Source organism: Nycticebus coucang, chromosome X, assembly GCF_027406575.1.
Source record: "Nycticebus coucang isolate mNycCou1 chromosome X, mNycCou1.pri, whole genome shotgun sequence".
Lineage (NCBI taxonomy): Eukaryota > Metazoa > Chordata > Mammalia > Primates > Lorisidae > Nycticebus > Nycticebus coucang.
The window spans coordinates 79663337-79683693 of NC_069804.1; the positions used below are offsets into that span (position 1 = coordinate 79663337).

At 47.5% G+C, this 20357-nt stretch overlaps 1 non-coding gene across 1 annotated transcript; it reads right to left on the reverse strand.

Annotated features, from left to right (window-relative positions):
• Nucleotides 1–14747: 14747 nt before the first annotated feature.
• LOC128578838 (small nucleolar RNA SNORA19) lies at nt 14748–14874 on the reverse strand. The gene has a single exon (XR_008377942.1). It is a non-coding gene; the product is annotated as a small nucleolar RNA SNORA19 (small nucleolar RNA).
• Between the last annotated feature and the right edge of the window lie 5483 nt (nt 14875–20357).

Below are 20357 nucleotides of genomic sequence, written 5' to 3' on the forward strand. Positions count from 1 at the left end.
CTTGCCTCAGCCTCCCATGTAGCTGGGACTATAGGCGCCCACCACAGCGCCTGGCTATTTTTAGAGAGGAGGTCTCACTCTGACTGGGGCTGGTCTCGAACCTGTGATCTCAGGCAATCCACCTGCATCGGCCTCCCCAGTGCTGGGATTACAGGCATAAACCACCGTACCCAGCCTATTTTTTGAGTTTTTATTATGCTTCAGACTCTATAATAATGGTTGTGGGTGTATGTGTTTGACTTCTCATTTAATTCTCACAAAAGTATATAAAAATGCAAATTTTATGAGACAAGGTCTTGCTATGTTGTCTGGGGTACAATGCAATGGCGTCATCATATTCACTGCAACCTTAGACTCCTGGGCTCAAGTGATCCTCCTGCCTTAGCCTCCCCGGGAGCTAAGACTATTGGTGTGTACCACCACGCCTGGCTGATATTTTTATTTTTTATTTTGTGGAGATGGGGCATTGCTATGTTGCTCATGCTAGTATCAAATTCCTGACCTCAAGCGATTTTCTATCCTTGGCCTCCCTAAGTGCTAGCATTATGGGCATGAGCCACTGTACCCAGAAAGAAAGCATTATTACTTTTCTTAATAGATTAGGAACCTGAGGCTCAAGGAGGTTATGTGATTTTCTTTAGGTCACACTGCAGGTGTCAGAGCTGGAACTCAATTCTGACCATGAAGCCTGAATTCTTTGTTTGGTGTCAAGCAATACTTATCCAGAAAATGCTCCCCTCCATTACATTAATCTTGTGTTGCCAATGACAAGAGTTATAAAATTATAAATCTGGCTTGGTGCCCATAGCTCAGTGAGTAAGGGCTCTGGCCACATACACCAAGGGCGGCGGGTTTGAGCCTGGCCCAGGCCTGCTAAACAATGACAACTGCAACCCCCCAAAAAAAGTAGCTTGGCGCCTGTAGTCCCAGCTACTGGGGAGGCTGAGGCAAGAGAATCACTTAAGCCTAAGGGTTTGCGGTTGCTGTGAGCTGTGACACCATAGCACTCTACCAAGGGCGACATACTGAGACTGTGTCTCAAAAAAAATCAAATTAAATCAAATCAAATTATAAATCCATTTTCAGGGGCGGCGCCTGTGGCTCAAGGAGTAGGGCGCCGGTCCCATATGCCAGAGGTGGTGGGTTCAAACCCAGCCCCGGCCAAAGAAAAAAAAATAAATAAATAAATCCATTTTCACCAAAATATTAAAATCTTTTTGGTGAGTAAGGGGTTAACTGTCTGTGGTGGAAGAGAAGCTTGGAGGCATTAACACCAATTGAAGATAATTACAATGGTCCAAGGGAGAAAAATGAGATCCCCAGATTACGTGGACATAGTAGCAAGAATGGAGCGTAGGGTAATGGATTTAAGAGAGAGTTATACAGGTAGAAATGAAAGTAATGTTGCCATGCTGGTCTTCTGTGTTCCTTGAACATATGCAGTTTGTTCCTTCCTCAGTGCCTCTGTACTGTCTCATCTCCCTACCTGGAATTCTCTTCCAGATCTTTGAATAGCTGTCTACTTGTCAATCAGGTCTCAGCTCAAATATCACCTCTCATGATAGGAAACTGATTAATTATCTTGAAAACTGGTCAATACAGGGAATCAAGCATTTATCCTGCCTTTCCTAGATGAACTGGGTAACAAAATAGTAGATGAGAGGACTCTTTTTACAAAACTATTTTAGGTGGTGCTCGTAGCTCCGTGGGGATGGCACCGGCCACATACACCAAGGCTGGCAGGTTTGAACCTGGCCCAGGCCAGCTAAAACAACAATGAAGTTGCAATAACAACAAAAAAATAGCCAGCCATTGTGGTGGGCGCCTGTAGTCTCAGCTACTTGGGAGGCTGAGGCAAGAGAATCGCTTAAGCCCAGGAATTAGAGGTTGCTGTGAGCTGTGATGCCACAGCACTCTACCCAGGTGACAGCTTGAGGCTCTGTCTCAAACAAACAAAAAAAAATCTAAGTAGTAAGCATTAACAACTTCTGAGGTCACAAAAATAAAGATAATCGGGCATTATGTCCATCCTATAGTCACACCAAAAGGATGGAATCTGAATTTAATTTAATCTTTGGATCCAGCTTCAAATTTTTGGGAAATATAGGAGACAGAGGGACTGCACGATGTGTATAAAATTACAAAATACAGACCAAGAAGCTCTATAGATAAATGCTTAAGTTCTTCCACAGATAGGCTATAAGAAAAAGAGAGGATATAGGGGCTGCCCCTGTGGCTCAGTGAGTAGGGCGCCGGCCCCATATGCCAAGGGTGGCGGGTTCAAACCCAGCCCCGGCCAAACTGCAACAACAACAACAAAAAAAAAAATAGCCGGGCGTTGTGGCGGGCGCCTGTAGTCCCAGCTACTCGGGAGGCTGAGGCAAGAGAATCACGTAAGCCCAAGAGTTAGAGGTTGCTGTGAGCCGTGTGATGCCACGGCACTCTACCTGAGGGCGGTACAGTGAGACTCTGTCTCTACAAAAAAAAAAAAGAAAAGAAAAAGAGAGGATATAAAGGGGTACTGGAGTGTCTAGGGATCTATATTTGGTCATAAAAATTATTTTGAAAAACCTGTAAGGGCTCGGCAGCCATAGCACAGTGGTTATGGCGCTGGCCACATGCACTGAGGGTGGTGGGTTCAAACCCAGCCCTTGCCAGCTAAAAAACAACGACAGCTGCAACAACAACAACAAAATAATAAAATAGCCGGGCATTGTGGCAAGCACCTATAGTCCCAGCTACTTGGGAGGCTGAGGCAAGAGAATCCCTTAAGCCCAAGAGTTGGAGGTTGCTGTGAGCTGTGATGTCACAGCATTCTACTGAGGGCAACGTAGTGAGACTCTGTCTCAAAAAAAAAAAAAAAAAACCTGTAAGGAAATGCTTAATATAAAAGTCAAAATAGGACGGGCACAGTGGCTCACCCCTCTAATCCTAGCACTCTGGGAGGTCAAGGAGGGTGATTGCTTGAGCTCTTAAGTTCAAGACCAGACTGAACAAAAGCGAGACCATGTCTCTACTTAAAATAGAAAAACTGAGGTAAGAGGATCGCTTGAGCCCACGTTGGAAATTGCTGTGAGCTGTGACAACACGGTACTCTACCCAGGGCAATAGCTTGAGACTCTGTCTCAAAAAAAAAAAAAAGTCAAGATAGTTAGTGGTTACTTATCGGGGGAGAGTTAAAGATTGCAACAAGACATGAAATAGGGGCGGTGCCTGTGGCTCAGTTGGTAGGGCACCGGCCCCATATACCGAGGGTGGTGGGTTCAAACCCAGCCCCGGCTGAACTGCAACCAAAAAATAGCTGGGCGTTGTGGCGGGCGCCTGTAGTCCCAGCTACTTGGCAGCCTGAGGCAAGAGAATCACTTAAGCCCAGGAGTTGGAGGTTGCTGTGAGCTGTGTGATGCCACGGCACTCTACCAAGGGCCATAAAGTGAGACTCTGTCTCTACAAAAAAAAAAAAAAGACATGAAATAGCTGTTCCTTGACCTAAATAGTGTTTACCTTATTCAGTAAGCCATGCATTGATACATAGGTTTTTTTCGGTGGGGGGGTTTCTGAGACAGTCTCACTTAGTTGTCCCCAGTAGAGTACAATAGCGTTACAGCTCACAATCTCAAACTCTTGGGCTCAAGTGATTCTCTTGCCTCAGCCTCCCAAGCAGCTGGGACTAAAGTCACCTACCACAACACCAGGTTATTTTATTTATTTATTTATTTATTTATTTATTTATTTTTTGCAGTTTTTGGCCCGAGTTGGGTTTGAACCCGCCACCTCCGGCATATGGGGACGGTGCCCTACTCCTTTGAGCCACAGGCGCCGCCCAAAGCCAGGCTATTTTTAGAGATGAGGTGTCGCTCTGCCTCAGGCTGGTCTTGAACTAGTGAGATGAGGCAATCCACCTGCTTTGGCCTCCCAGAGTGCTTGGATTACAGACTTGAGCCACCCACCCAGCCTGATATATAGGGTCTTCTATATCTCTGCTTCATTTTACAATAAAACAATTTTTTTTTTTTTTGTAGAGACAGAGTCTCACTGTACCGCCCTTGGTAGAGTGCTGTGGTGTCACACGGCTCACAGCAACCTCTAACTCTTGGGCTTACGCGATTCTCTTGCCTCAGCCTCCCGAGCAGCTGGGACTACAGGCGCCCGCCATAACACCCGGCTATTTTTTTTTGTTGTTGCAGTTTGGCCGGGGCTGGATTTGAACCCACCACCCTTGGCATATGGGGCCGGCGCCCTACTCACTGAGCCACAGGTGCCGCCCAACAATTTTTTTTTTTTTTTTTTTTTTTGCAGTTTTTGGCCGGGGCTGGGTTTGAACCCGCCGCCTCCGGCATATGGGGCCAGCGCCCTACTCCTTTGAGCCACAGGCACTGCCCACAATAAAACAATTTTTTAACTAAAAGAAAACACTTCCTAAATAGGCCTTTCTTTTTCTTTTCTTTTCTTTTTTTCTTTTTTTTGTAGAGACAGAGTTTCACTTTATTGCCCTGGGTAGAGTGCCGTGGCCTCACACAGCTCACAGCAACCCTGGGCTTAGGCGATTCTCCTGCCTCAGCCTCCCGAGGAGCTGGGACTACAGGTCTTTTTCTTTTCTTTTTTGAGACAGAGCCTCAAGCTGTTGCCCTAGATAGAATGCCGTGGCATCACATCTCTCAGCAACCTCTAACTCATGGGCTGAAGCCATTCTCCTGCCTCCCCCTCCCAAGTAGCTGGTACTATAGGCGCCCGCCACAACGCCTGGCTATTTTTTGGTTGCAGCCGTCATTGTTTTTGGCGGGCCAGGCTAGATTCGAACCCGCCAACTCAGGTGTATGTGGCTGGTGCCTTAGCTGCTTGAGCCACAGACGCTGAGCCATATATATCATATTTTCTTTCTTTTTTTTTTTTTTTTTTTTGTAGAGACAGAGTTTCACTTTATGGCCCTCTGTAGAGTGCCGTGGCATCACACAGCTCACAGCAACCTCCAACTCCTGGGTTTAAGCGATTCTCTTGCCTCAGCCTCCTGAGTAGCTGGGACTACAGGCGCCCGCCACAATGCCTGGCTATTTTTTTGTTGCAGTTGGGCCGGGGCTGGCGCCCTGCTCACTGAGCCACAAGCGCCGCCCTCTTTTTTTTTTGAGACAGAGCCTCAAGCTGTGGCCCGGGGTAGAGTGCTGTGGCATCACAGCTCACAGCAACCTCCAACTCATGGGCTTAAGTGAATCTCTTGCCTCAGCCTCCCAAGTAGCCAGAACTACAGGTGCCCACCACAACATCTGGCCATTTTTGGGTTGTAGTTGTCATTGTTGTATGGCAGGCTTATGCTGGATTTGAACCCACCAGCTCTGGTGTACGGTGGCTGATATCTAGCCACTTGAGATACAGGCGCCAAGCCATCATATTTTATCTAGGGCACCTGTGTCTTTCTTTCTTTCTTTCTTTTTTTTTTTTTAGAGACAGAGTCTCACTTTGTTGCCCTTGGTAGAGTGTCGTGGCATCACAGCTCATAGCAACCTCCAACTCCTGGGCTTAGGCGATTCTCTTGCCTCAGCCTCCCGAGTAGCTGGGACTACAGGTGCCTGCCACAACGCTGGTTATTTTTTTGTTGCAGTTTGGCCAGGGCCGGATTTGAACCCACCACCCTCAGTATATGGGGCCGGCACCCTGCTCACTGAGTCACAGGTACTACCCAAGTGTCTTTCTACATTTGGTTATTGTGAATAATTCTGCTGTGTACAAGTAGTCATGAGTCACATAATGCCATTTCTGTCAATAAAGAACCACATATATGATGGTGGTCCCATAAGATAATAATACCATATTTTTACTGTACCTTTTCTATGTTTACATATATATATATTTTTTTTCTTCAGACAGAGTCTCATGTTGCTCTTGGTAGAGTGCTGTGGCATCAAAACTCACAGCAACCTCAAACTCTTGGGCTTAAGCAATTCTCTTGCCTCAGCCTCCCAAGTAGCTGGGAGTTCAGGCGCCCCCCACCCCACAATGCCCGGCTATCTTCTTTTTTTTTTTTTTTGAGACAGAGTCTCACTACGTCGCCCTCAGTAGAGTGCTATGGCATCACAGCTCACAGCAACCTCAAATTCTTGGGTTTAAGCGATTCTCTTGCCTCAGCCTCCCAAGTAGCTGGGACCACAGGCACCAGCCACAATGCCTAGCCATTTTTTTTTAATTGTAGTTGTTATTGTTGTTTGGCAGGCCCAGGTTGGGCTCGAACCCGCCAGCTCTGGTGTATCTGGCTAGCACCCTAGTTGCATAGCTACAGGCACGGAGCCAGATTTCAGTTCTCTTAAAGCCCCACATTGGTGTCCAGCTCGCTTCTCAGCAACAAACTGAAAGCTTCAAGCGAACTTCAGCTGTTTAACACCATGATGCACAGGCTTGCCATAGGTTGCACCCATAGGAACTGGGCATTTGTGCGCACTGTGGTGCACACGAATCCTGTCTATGACATAACCTTAATTAGCTGTGTATCTCAGTCTCCACTTTATCAGGCCAGGTAGGGTGGGGGAGCCCTGTGGAGCACAGAGAGTTGGCGGTACTCCCAGCAGTGGACCCTCAAAAGAATGTGCATCACGTCAGACTGCTTCTTCTTCCACAGCTCCTGGATGTACATAAGTGTATCACCCATCCTGGCTCACGTGATGGCTACCAACAGACGGAAAGGAATGAGCCTGTGTATCCTTCTTAAAAATCCAATCTGGGGCTCAGCGCTTGTAGCTCAGTGGCTGGGCACCAGCCACAAACACTGGAATTGGCGGGGTTAAATCTAGCACAGGCCTCCCACACAACAATGACAACTAAAACCAAAAAATAGCCAGGCGTTGTGGCAGGCACCTGTAGTCGCAGCTACTCGGGAGGCTGAGGCAAGAGAATCGCCTAAGCCCTGGAGTTGGAGGTTGCTGTGAGCTGTGTGATGCCATAGCACTCTACCAAGGGCGATAAAGTGAGACTCTGACTCTACAAAAAAAATAAATAAATAAATAGCTGGGCATTGTGGCGGGTGCCTATAGTCTCGGCTACTTGGGAGGCTGAGACAAGAGAATTGCTTGAGCTAAGAGTTTGAGGTTACTGTTAGCTATGATGCTACAGCACTCTATCAAGGTACTAAGGGCAAAAAAAGCGAGAAAAAAAGAAAGAAGAAGCTCAGCGGCTGTGGCTCAAGCGGGCCTGCCAAACAACAAAGACGACGGCTGCAACCAAAAAATAGCCAGGCGTTGTGCCGGGTGCCTGTAGTCCCAGCTAGTTGGGAGGCAGAGGCAGGAGAATCGCTTGAGCCCAGGAGTTGGAGGTTGCTGTGAGCTGTGATGCAATGCACTCTACGACAGCTTGAGGCTCTGTCTCAAAAAAAAAGAAAAGAAAAAAGAAAATCCGATGTGCCAGGGTCTTCCTTTTACTAAGAGAGTTTAATCCATTTATATGTAACATAAATACTGATAAAGAGGGATTTATTTCTGCCATTTGCCTATTTCTTTGTTTCTTTTTTTTCTTCTTGGGACAGAGTTTCATTTTTTTTGTTGTTTTTTTTTTTTTTTTGTAGAGACAGAGTCTCACTTTATGGCCCTCGTTAGAGTGCCGTGGCCTCACACAGCTCACAGCAACCTCCAACTCCTGGGCTTAAGCGATTCTCTTGCCTCAGCCTCCCGAGTAGCTGGGACTACAGGCGCCCGCCACAACGCCCGGCTATGTTTTTTTTTTTTTGGTTGCAGTTTGGCCGGGGCCGGGTTTGAACCCGCCACCCTAGGTATATGGGGCTGGCGCCCTATGGACTGAGCCACAGGCACCGCCCGAGTTTCATTTTGTTGAACTCAATAGAGTGCTGTGGCATCATAGCTCACAGCAACCTCAAACTCTTGGGCTTAAGTGATTCTCTTGCCTCAGTCTCTCACGTAGCTGGGACTATAGGTGCCCACCACAACGCCCGGCTACTTTTAGAGATGTGGTCTCACTCTGGCTCAGGCTTGTCTCAAACCTGGGAGCTCAGGCAATCCACCCACCTCAGTCTCCCAAGTCCTGGGATTACAGGCACAAACCACCGCGCCCAGCCCTGATTAATTTCAATGGAATATAAACATTCTCCTCCTGGCACAGGGGTTCAAGCCTGTAATCCCAGTGCTTGAGAGGCTGAGGCGGGTGGATTGCTTGAGGTCACGGGTTCCAGATCAAACTGAGCAAAAACAAGAACCCATCTCTACTAAAAATAGAAAAAAGGGTGGCGCCTGTGGCTCAGTCCGTAAGGCGCTGGCCCCATATACCGAGGGTGGCGGGTTCAAACCCGGCCCCGGCCAAAATGCAACGAAAAAATAGCCGGGCGTTGTGGCGGGCACCTGTAGTCTCAGCTACTCGGGAGGCTGAGGCAAGAGAATCGCTTAAGCCCAGGAGTTGGAGGTTGCTGTGAGCTGTCTGAGGCCACCGCACTCTACTGAGGGCCATAAAGTGAAACTCTGTCTCTACAAAAAAAAAAAAAAACTGAGGCAAGAAAATCACTTGAGCCCAAGAGTTGGAGGTTGCTGTGAGCTATGATGACAATCTACCAGGGCAACAGCTTGAGATTCTGTCTCAAAAAAAAAAAGGGGGGCAGCGCCTATGGCTCAGTTGGTAGGGCGCCGGCCCCATATACCGAGGGTGACGGGTTCAAGCCCGGCCCCGGCCAAACTGCAACCAAAAAAATAGCCGGGTGTTGTGGCGGGCGCCTGTAGTCCCAGCTACTTGGGAGGCTGAGGCAAGAGAATCGCTTAAGCCCAGGAGATGGAGGTTGCTGTGAGCTGTGTGAGGCCACGGCACTCTACCGAGGACCATAAAGTGAGACTCTGTCTCTACAAAAAATAAAAATAAAAAAAAAATACAATCTGCTCTTCTACATCCCCACCCCTCCTCTTTATATTGTTGTCATAGACTGCATCTTTATGCATAATAGGTCCATTGACATAAATTTCTACTTATATTTTAGGCATTTCTCTATTAAAACATATAGAACAAAAAGAGTTACGTAACAAACCATGTAGAAGGGCGGCGCCTGTGGCTCAGTCGGTAAGGCGCCAGCCCCATATGCCGAGGGTGGTGGGTTCAAACCCAGCCCCGGCCGAACTGCAACCAAAAAATAGCCGGGCGTTGTGGCGGGCGCCTGTAGTCCCAGCTACTCGGGAGGCTGAGGCAAGAGAATCGCTTAAGCCCAGGAGTTGGAGGTTGCTGTGAGCTGTGTGAGGCCACGGCACTCTACCGAGGGCCATAAAGTGAGACTCTGTCTCTACAAAAAAAAACAAAAAACAAACCATATAGAAAATATAATGGACAGGTTGGGTGGGATGGCTCACACCTGCAATCCTACCACTCTTGGAGGCCAAGGTTGGTGGATTGCTTGAGCTCAGGAGTTCAAGACCAGCTTGAGCAAGGGTAGGACCCCATCTCTATAAAAACTAGCTGAGTATAGCCAGGCATTGTGGTGGGCGCTTGTAGTCCCAACTACTTGGGAGGCTGAAGCAAGAGAATCGCTTAAGCCCAAGAGTTTGAGGTTGCTATGAGTTGTGACGTCATGGGACTCCACCGAGGGCAACAAAGTGAGACTCTGTCTTAAAAAAAAAAAAAAAAGGGCAGGGGCGGCGCCTGTGGCTCAAGGAGTAGGGCGCCAGTCCCATATGCCGGAGGTGGCGGGTTCAAACCCAGCCCCGGCCAAAAATCAAAAAAAAAAGGGCAGTGACTGTGGCTCAGTGAGCAGGGCGCCGGCCCTGTATACTGAGGGTGGTGGGTTCAAACCTGGACCCAGCCAAACTGCAACAAAAAAATAGCTGGGCATTGTGGTGGATGCCAGCTACTCGGGAAGCTGAGGTAAGAGGATCACATGAACCCAGGAGTTTGAGGTTGCTGTGAGCTGTGATACTACAGCACTCTACCAAGTGCAACAAAGTGAAAGCCTGTCTTGAAAAAAAAAAAAAAAGAGGGTGGTGCTTGTGGCTCAGTGGGTAGGGTGCTGGCCCCTATACCAAGGGTAGCCAAACCTGGCCCTGGCCAAGCTGCAAGAAAAAATAGCCGGGTGTTGTGGTGGGCACCTGTAATCCCAGCTACTCAGGAGGCTGAGGCAAGAGAATTGCCTAAGCCCAGATGTTGGAGGAAAAAAAAAAAAAAGACTGGGCTGGTGGCTCATGCCTGTAATCCTAGCACTCTGAGAGGCTGAGGAGGGTGGATTGCTTGAGCTCACAGGTTCCAGACCAGCCTCAGCCAGAGCAAGTTCCTCGTCTCTAAAAATAGACGAGCATTGTGGTGGGCACCTGTAGGCCCAGCTACTTAGGAGGCTGAGGCAAGAGAATCGCTTGAGGCCAAGATTTTGAGGTTGCCGTGAGCTATTACCCTACGGCATTCTACCAAGGGCAACTAAGTGAGACTCCGTCTCAAAAAAAAAAAAAAAAAGCGTATAATGGGGGAGATTGGGAGTGACGTGAGGACTGAAAAATTACCTGATATGTACAATGTACACTATTCAGCCAATATGTGCACTAAAAACCCAGACTTCACCACTACACAGTATATCCATGTAGCAAAACTGTACTTGTAGTGCCTAAATCTATTAAAATTTATTTATTGATGGGCGGTGCCTCTGGTTCAGTGAGTAGGGCGCCAGCCCCATATACCGAGGGTGGCGTGTTCAAACCCGGCCCCCGCCAAACTGTAACAAAAAAATAGCTGGACGTTGTGGTGGGTGCCTGTAGTCCCAGCTACTCAGGAGGCTGAAGCAGGAGAATCGCCTAAGCCCAGGAGTTGGAGGTTGTTGTGAGCTGTGACACCACAGCCCTCTACCGAGGGCGACAAAGTGAGACTCTGTCTCAAAAGAAAAAGAAAAAAAAAGAAATGTATTTATTGTTTATTTATTTTTTGACAGTCTCAAGCTATTACCCTGGGTAGAGTGCTGTGGTGTCACAACTCACAGCAACCTCAAACTCTTGTGCTTAAGTAGTTCTTTTGCCTCAGCCTCCCTAGTAGCTGGGACTACAGGCACCTGCTACGACTTCTGGCTAGTAGTTGTTGTTGTTGTTGTTGTTGTTACAGTTGTCGTTGTTTTTTTAGCTAGCCTGGTCTGGGTTTGAACCCACCAGCCCCGGTGTATGTGGCCAGCGCCCTACCCACTGAGCTACAGATACCGCCTCTATTTATTTATTTTTTGAGACAGAGTCTCACTCTGATGCCCCAGGCTAGAGTGCAATGGCATTAGCCTAGGTTACAACATCCTCAAACTCCTGGGTTCAAGCTATCCTCCTGCCTCACCCTCCCAAGTAGCTGGGACTGTAGACTCTCATCAGATCTGGTTAATTCTTTCTATTTTTAGTAAAGATGGGGTTCTCACTTTTTTCAGGGTAATCTCTAATTCCTGAGCTGAAGGGATTCTTCCTCCTCGGCCTCCTAGACTGCTGGGATTAAAGGCCTGAACCACTGCACCTGGCATTGTTAACCTGTTAGATATTGATGTCTTTCCTCAGAGTAGAGAAGTTTGGGGCCATTATTTCTTTTTTTTTTTTTTTTTTTTTTTTTTTGTAGAGACAGAGTCTCACTGTACCGCCCTCGGGTAGAGTGCCGTGGCGTCACACGGCTCACAGCAACCTCTAACTCTCGGGCTTACGCGATTCTCTTGCCTCAGCCTCCCGAGCAGCTGGGACTACAGGCGCCCGCCACAACGCCCGGCTATTTTTTTGTTGCAGTTTGGCCGGGGCTGGGTTTGAACCCACCACCCTCGGCATATGGGGCCGGCGCCCTACTCACTGAGCCACAGGCGCTGCCCATGGGGCCATTATTTCTTCCAAATATTTTTTTCTGCTTTTTCTTTCTCTCTTTTCCTTCTGGTGCTCCTAAAGTGCATGTTGGTATGTTTGATGATGTCTTATAGTTCCTTTAGGCTTTGTTCTTTTTTTTCTATTTCTTTCCCTACTCCTTAGAACGGATGAATTCAATTGTCTTAAAGTTTGTGATTCTTGGGGGCACCTGTGGCTCAATGAGTAGGGCACCGGCCCCATATACCAAGGGTGGTGGGTTTAAACCCAGCCCCGGCCAAACTGCAACAAAAAAATAGACAGGCGTTGTGGCGGGTGCCTGTAGTCCCAGCTACTCGGGAGGCTGAGGCAAGAGAATCACCTAAACCCAGGAGTTAGAGGATGCTGTGAGTTGTGATGCCATGGCACTCTACCAAGGGTGATAAAGTGAGACTCTGTCTCCAAAAAAAAAAAAAGTTTGTGATTCTTTCTTCTGCCTACTCTAATTTGTATCTCTTTGTTGATAGTCTCATTATTTTCATATATTGTTTTCCCAATTTCCTTTAATTTTTTGGTCCATGGTTTCCTTTATGTTCATTGAACATATTTAAGACAGTTTTTTTTTTTTTTTTGAGACAGAGTCTCAATATGTTGATCTCGGTAGAGTGCCGTGGCATCAAAGCTCATAGCAACCTCACAGCAACCTCAAACTCATAGGCTTAAGCAATTCTCTTGCCTCAGCCTCCCAAGTAGCTGGGACTACAGGCGCCTGCCACAATGCCTGGCTATTTTTTTATTGTAGTTGTCATTGTTGTTTGGCAGGTCTGGGCTGGGTTTGAACCTGCCAGCTCTGATGTATGTGGCTGGCGCCCTAGTCACTGAGCTATAGGCACCCAGCCATGACAGTTGATTAATGTCTTTGATTGCTTTTTTTTTTTTTGTTAGTTTGTTTTCTTTGTTTGTTTTTTTGAGAGTCTCACTTGGTCACCCTCTCCATAAAGTGCCCTGGCATCATTACAGCTCACAGCAACCTCAAACTCCTGGGCTCAAGTGATTCTCTTGCCTCAGCCTCCAGAGTAGCTGGGACTATAGGCACCCACCATAGTGCCTGGCTATTTTTAGGGACGGGTCTTGTTCTAGCTCAGGCTGGTCTCAAACTCCTGAGCTCAGGCAATCCATCTGCCTTCAGTTTCCCAGAGTGCTAGGATTACAGGTGTAAGCCAGTGTACCTGGCCATTTAAAAACTTTTCACTAGGGCGGCGCCTGTGGCTCAGAGGGGTAAGACGCTGGTCCCATATGCCGGAGGTGGCAGGTTCAAACCCAGCCCTGGCCAAAAACTGCAAAAACAAACAAACAAAAAACTTTTCACTGGCTCGGTGCTTGTAGCACCATGGTTACAACGTCGGTCACATGCACTGAGGCTGGCAGGTTCGAACCCAGCCCCAGCCAGTTAAACAGCAATGACAACTGCAACAAAAGAGTAGCCGGGTGTTGTGGCAGGCACCTGTAGTCCCAGCTACTTGGGAGGCTGAGGCAAGAGAATCACTTAAGCCCAAGAGTTTGATGTTGCTGTGAGCTGTGATGCCATGGCACAGCACATCATAGCTCACAGCAACCTCTCACATAGTGAGACTGTGTCTCAAATAAAAAAATAAATAAATAAATTAATTAATTAATTAAAGGGTGGTGCCTGTGGCTCAGTGAGTAGGGCGCTGGCCCCATACACCAAGGGTGGTGGGTTAAAACCAGCCCCCGGCCAAACTGCAACAAAAAAAATAACCAGGCATTGTGGTGGGTGCCTGTAGTCCCAGCTACTCAGGAGGCTGAGGCAAGAGAATCACCTAAGCCCAAGAGCTGGAGGTTGCTGTGAGCTGTGACACCACGGCACTCTATCAAGGGTGACAAAGTGAGACTCTGTCTCTAAAAAAAATAAATAATAAATAAATAAATATAACTTTTCAGTGTGGAAAATTTTAAATATACACAAAGGAGAGAGAATAGTATATGAATCCCATATACACATCTCTTAGTCCAATAATTATCAATACCCTATTATTCTTTTTTTTCTCTTTTTTTTCAGTTTTTGGCTGGGGCTGGATTTGAACCTGCCACCTCCAGCATATGGGGCCGGCGCCCTACTCTTTTGAGCCACAGGCACCGCCCAATACCCTGTTATTCTTGTTTCATCTATTCCTTCTATTTATGTTGATTTTTGTTATTAAGATTTTACTGAAGTATTTTAAAGCATATCATAGACATCATGTTACTTTCTTTTTTTCTTTTCTTTTTTTTTTTTTAAATAAACACAGGGTTGGGGCCGTGCCTGTGGCTCAGTGAGTAGGGCACCAGCTCCATATACCGGAGGTGGCAGGTTCAAACCCAGCCTGAGCCAAAAACTGCAAAAAAAAATAAATAAATAAAATAAAAAATAAACACAGGGTTAGTAACAGCCACTATTTACTTAGCACTTTTTATACGCAACATCATGACATTCATGGCAAGCAGAATTTATGCCCATTTTATTCCAAGAAAAAAACTAAAGCTCAGAGAATCAGAGCTGAAGTTGGAATGAGAATTCCAGACTATCAACTCCAAAGTCTGCTCTGAACCATCATACATGGATTATACTACCCCTTAATCATATCTTTTTTTTTTTTTTGTAGAGACAGAGTCTCACTGTACCGCCCTCGGGTAGAGTGCCGTGGCGTCACACGGCTCACAGCAACCTCTAACTCTTGGGCTTACGCGATTCTCTTGCCTCAGCCTCCCGAGCAGCTAGGACTACAGGCGGCCGCCACAACGCCCGGCTATTTTTTTGTTGCAGTTTGGCCGGGGCTGGGTCCGAACCCGCCACCCTCGGCATATGGGGCCGGCGCCCTACTCACTGAGCCACAGGCGCCACCCCTTAATCATATCTTTTAAAATCTTAGTTTCCCAAAACAAAAAGCTAATATTTGTAGATAAAGACCTATTATTTACCTAATACATTCAACCACTTTCTATAAAGTTTCTTGTCTGAAGGAGACTGGCAGCATTACTATTTATAGTTATACTGCTAATAAACCTTCAACTATTTGTATAGAACATAAGAAATAACACTGCTCACATATAAAGAAAGATGTCATTTTATTTTCAAATTCAATTTAGTTTGTATCTTTTTCTTTCTTTTTTTTGAGACAGAGCCTCAAGCTGTCGCCCTGGGTAGAGTGCCATGGCGGCATCATAGGTCACAGCAACCTCCAACTCCTGGGCTCAAGCTATTCTCCTGCCTCAGCCTCCTCCCAAGTAGCTGGGACTACAGGCACCTGCACAACGCCTGGCTATATTTTTTGGTTGCAGCTGTTGTTTGGCGGCCTGGGCTGGATTTGAACCTGCCAGATCAAATGTATGTGGCTGGCGCCTTAGCCGCTTGAGCCTTTTTTTTTGAGGCAGAGTCTCACTATGTTGCCCTTGGTAGAGTGCCATAGCATCACAGCTCACAGCAACCTCAAACTCTTGTGCTTAAGCAATTCTCTTGCCTCAGCCTCCCAGGTAGCTGGGACTACAGGCAGCTGCCACAACGCTGGCTATTTTTTGGTTGTAGTTGTCGTTGTTGTTTGGCAGGCTCGGGTTGGGTTCGAACCCACCAGCTCCGATGTATGTGGCTGGTGCCCTAGCTGCTGAGCCACAGGCACTGAGCCTAGTTTGTATCTTTAAAAATAAAGATTTAGGCTGGGCTTAGTGGTTCAGGCCTGTAATCCCAGCACTCTGGAAGGCTGAGGCAGGCGGATTGCCTGAGCTCAGGATTTCTGGGATGAATTTGGGAGACTGAGATTCTATCTCTACTAAAAATAGAAAAATTAGCTGGGCATGTTGGTGCAGGTGGTGCAGGCCCAGCTACTCACAAGGCTGAGGTGGGAGGATCACTTTGAGCCCATGAGTTTGAGGTTGCAGTGAGGTATGATGAGGCCATTGTACTTCAGCCTATGGGACAGAGGAAGACCTTGTAGAAGAAATAGAAGAAGGGGAAGGGGAAAACTGAACAAATAATTCTGCAATGCACTCTTAGGTATATATCCAAACAAGTCAAAAATTTATGTCCATACAAAAACCTGTATGTGGGGCTCGGCACCTGTACCACAGTGGTTACGGCGCCGGCCACATACACCAAGGCTGATGGGTTCAAATCTGCCCGGGTTTGAGATTCTGTCTCAAAAGGAAAAAAAAAAAAAAACTGTATGTGGATATTTATGGCAGCTTTATTCATAATTTCCCAAACTTGGAAACACCAACATGTCCTTCAGTAGGTGAACAGGTAGATAAACTTCAGTATATCCACTCAATTTTGCTGTGAACCCAAAACTGCTCTAAAAAAAATAAAGTCAGGCTGGGCACTATGCTCATCCATCAATCTCAGCACTTTGGGAAGCTGAGGTAGAATGATTTCTTGAGGCCAGGAGTTAAGTTAGAGAACAGTTTGGGCAACATAGGGACACCCTTTCTCTACAAAAGAAAAAAGAAAAAGAAAAAGGCTTGGCACTGTGGCTCAGTGGCTAGGGTGCTGGCCACATACACCAGGGCTGGCAGGTTCCAACCCAGCCTGGGCCTGCCTAACAACAATGACAACTGCAACAACAAAAAAATAGCCGGGTGTTATGGCAGGTGCCTATAGTCCCAGCTACTTGGGAGGCTGAGGCAAGAGAATCGGTTGAGCCCAGGAGTTGGAGGTTGCTGCAAGCTGTGACGCCATAGCTTCTACTGAGAACTACAAAATGAAAGTCTGTCTCAAAAAAAAAAAGAAAGAAAGAAAGAAAGAAAAGAATTAGCTGGGCATGGTGGCACATGCTTGTAATTCTTTTTTTGTTTTTTTTTGTAGAGACAGAGTCTCACCTTATCGCCCTCGGTAGAGTGCCGTGGAGTCACACAGCTCACAGCAACCTCCAAATCCTTGGGCTTAGGCGATTCTCTTGACTCAGCCTCCCAAGCAGCTGGGACTACAGGCGCCCGCCATAACGCCCGGCTATTTTTTTGTTTCAGTTTGGCCGGGGCTGGGTTTGAACCCGCCACCCTCGGCATATGGGGCCGGCGCCCTACCCGCTGAGCCACAGGCACCGCCCACATGCTTGTAATTCTAACCACTCAGATGGCAGAGGTGGGAGTTTGATTTGCTTGAGTCCAGGAGTTTAAAGTTACAGTGAGCTGTGATCATCCCATTCCACTCCACCTTGGGTGACAGAGCAAGACCTTGTCTGAAAAAATAAAATAAAAAGTTCAGTTCAGCCTTTGTAGTACCTAAAGATAAAATAAAATAAAATAAAAAGGCCAGTGCAGTGGCTCACATCTGTAATCCTAGCACTATGGGAGGCCAAGGTGGGTGGATTGCCTGAGCTCATAGGTTTGATCCAGTCTGAGCCAGAACAATAACCCATCTCTAAAAATAGTCGGGTGTTGTGGCGGGCGCCTGTAGTCCCAGCTATTCGGGAGACTGAGGCAAGAGAATCGCCTAAGCCCAGGAGTTGGAGGTTGCTGTGAGCTGCGTGATGCCACGGCACTCTACTGAGGGCGATAAAGTGACACTCCATCTCTACTAAAAAAAAAAAAAAAAAAGAGAGAATTGCTTGAGCCCAAGTATTTGAGGTTGCTGTGAGCTATGACATCACAGCACTTTACCAAGGGTGACAAAGTGAGACTGTCTCAAAAAATAAATAAATAAATAAGTAAAGGGCAGCGCTTGTGGCTCAAATGAGTAGGGCACTGACCCCATATATCAGAGGTGGTAAGTTCAAACTTGGCCCAGCCAAAAACTGCAAAAAAATAAAAAGTAAAAATAAAAATAAAAGCCAAGCTCTGTGTGTCACATCTGTAATCCTAGCCCTTTGGGAGGCTGAGGAGGGTGGATTGCTGAGGGAGAGTGAGACCCCCTCTCTAGTAACAATAGAAAAACTAGCCAGATGCTGCGGCAGGCATGTGTAGTCCCAGATATTTGGGAGGTTGAGGCAAGAGGATCTCTTTTTTTTTTTTTTCGAGTCAGAGTTTCAGTTTGTCGCCCTTGGTAGAGTGCCAAGGCATCATAGCTCACAGCAACCTCAAGTGATCCTTTTACTGCAGGCTCCCAAGTAGCTGGGACTACAGACACCTGTCATGACACCTGGCTAAATTTTCTTTTCTTTTTTTTTTTTTGAGACAGAGTGTCAATTTGTTGCTCTTGGTAGAGTCCCTTGGCATCATAGCTCACAGCAACCTCAAACTCTTGGGCTCCAATGATTCTTTTGCCTCAGCCTCCCAAGTAGCTGGGACTACAGGCGCCCACCATAAGGCCCAGCTATATTTATTTATTTAGAGACAGAGCCTCAAACTTTTGCCCTGGGTAGAGTGCTGTGATTCTCTTGCCTCAGCCTCCCAAGTAGCTGGGACTATAGGCGCCTGCCACAACACCCGGCTATTTTTAGTTGTAGTCATCATTGTTGTTTGGCAGGCCCCAGCCAGATTCAAACCCGCCAGCTCTGGTGTATGTGGCTCGTGCCTTAGCCACCCAGCCCACTCAGCTATTTTTTTGAAGTTTTTGCCTAGGGCCAGGTTTTTTTTTTTTTGGCCAGGGCTGGGCTTGAACACACCACCTCTGGCATATGGGGCCAGCGCCCTACTCCTTTGAGCCACAGGCGCCCCCGCTGGGGCCAAGTTGGAACCCACCACCTCCGGTATATGGGGCCGGTGCCCTACTCCTTTCAACCACAGGCGCTACCCCTGCCCACTATTTTTAGAGACTTGGGTTTCGCTCTTGCTGAGGCTGGTCTCAAACTGGTATGTTCAGGCAATCCACCTTCCTCGGCCTTCCAAAGTGCTAGGATTACAGGTGTGAGCCATCGCGCCCAGCCCCTATTTTTAATTTTTTTTTTTAGAGACAGAGTCTCACTTAATCGCCCTCAGGAGAGTGCTGTAGCAGCACAGCTCACAGCAACCTCCAGCTCTTGGACTTAGGCAATTCTCTTGCCTCAGCCTCCCAAGGAGCTGGAACTACAGGCGCCTGCCACAACACCCAGCTATTTTTTTTTTTTTTTTTTTTGTAGAGACAGAGTCTCACTTTATGGCCCTCGGTAGAGTGCCGTGGCCTCACACAGCTCACAGCAACCTCCAACTCCTGGACTTAAGCGATTCTCTTGCCTCAGTCTCCCAGGTAGCTGGGACTACAGGCGCCCGCCACAACGCCCAGCTTTTTTTTGGTTGCAGTTTGGCCGGGGCTGGGTTTGAACCTGTCACCCTCGGTATATGGGGCTGGCGCCTTACCGACTGAGCCACAGGCGCCACCCGAGCTATTCTTTTTTTTTGCAGTTTGGCGGGGCCGGGATCGAACCTGCCACCCTTGGTATCTGGGGCCAGCGCCCTACCCACTGAGCTACAGGCACTGCCCCCAGCCCCTATTTTTAATTTTTTTTTTGAGGCAGAGTCTCATTTTGTTGCCCTTGGTAGAGTGCCCTAGTGTCACAGCTCACAACAACCTCAAACTCTTGGGCCCAAGCAATTCTCTTGCCTCAGCCTCCAGAGAAGCTGGGACTACCCGCATCTGCCACAATGCCTGGCTATTTTTAGAGAGGAGGTCTCTCTCTGACTCAGGCTGGTCTCAAACTTGTGAGCTCAGGCGATCCACCCACCTTGGCCTTCCAGAATGCTAAGGATTACAGGTGTGAACCATGGAGCCTGGCCTTTAACTGTGCCCTCCACCCTCAAGGGTCTCACAGGCAACCAAGGGTGAAAAATGAGAAACTAGCGCTGACTTACACTAGAGCAGGAGAGGAGGACCCAGCTCTCTTTGTGGGGAGCCCCCCACTGGAGATTATTTTTTTTTGAGACAGAGTATCACTATGTTGCCCTCTATAGAGTGCTGTGGAGTCACAACTCAACAGCAACCTCAAATTCTTGGGGTCAAAGGATTCCCTTGCCTCAGCCTCCCAAGTAGCTGGGACTACAGGCGCCCACCATAATGCCCCGCTATTTTTGGTTGCAGTTGTCATTGTTGTTTAGCAGGGTTGGGCTTGAATCCACCAGCCTGGGTGTATGTGGCCAGCAACCTACTCACTAACCTACGGAGCCGGGATGTTTATTTTTATTTATTTATTTATTTTTGAGACAGAGTCTATGTTGCCCTTGGTAGAGTGCGCTGCCCTGACAGCTCCACAGCTCACAGCAACCTCCAACTCTTGGATTTAAACTATTCTCTTGCCTCAGCCTCCCAAGTAGCTGGAACTACAGGCACCTGCCACAACACCTGGCTATTTTATTGTTGTAGTCATCATTGTTGTTTAGCAGGCCTGGGCTGGGTTTGAACCCACCAGCCCCGGTGTATGTGGCTGGTGCCCTAACCACTGAGCTATGGGCGCTGAGCCAAGAAACTCTTTAAATATATAAACAGAAATAGGTTAGAAGTAAAAGTATGTAAAAAGATGTGTATGCTAGCTGGTTATGGTGGCTCATGCCTGTAATCTTAGCAACTTTGGGAGGCTAAGTGGGGGTGGATTGCTTGAGCTCAGGAGTTTGAGAACAGCTTGAGCAAGAGTGATATCCAGTCTCTACAAAGAAATAGAAAAATTAGTCGGGCATTGTGGTGCATGCCTGTAGTCCCAGCTACTTGGGAGGCTGAAACAG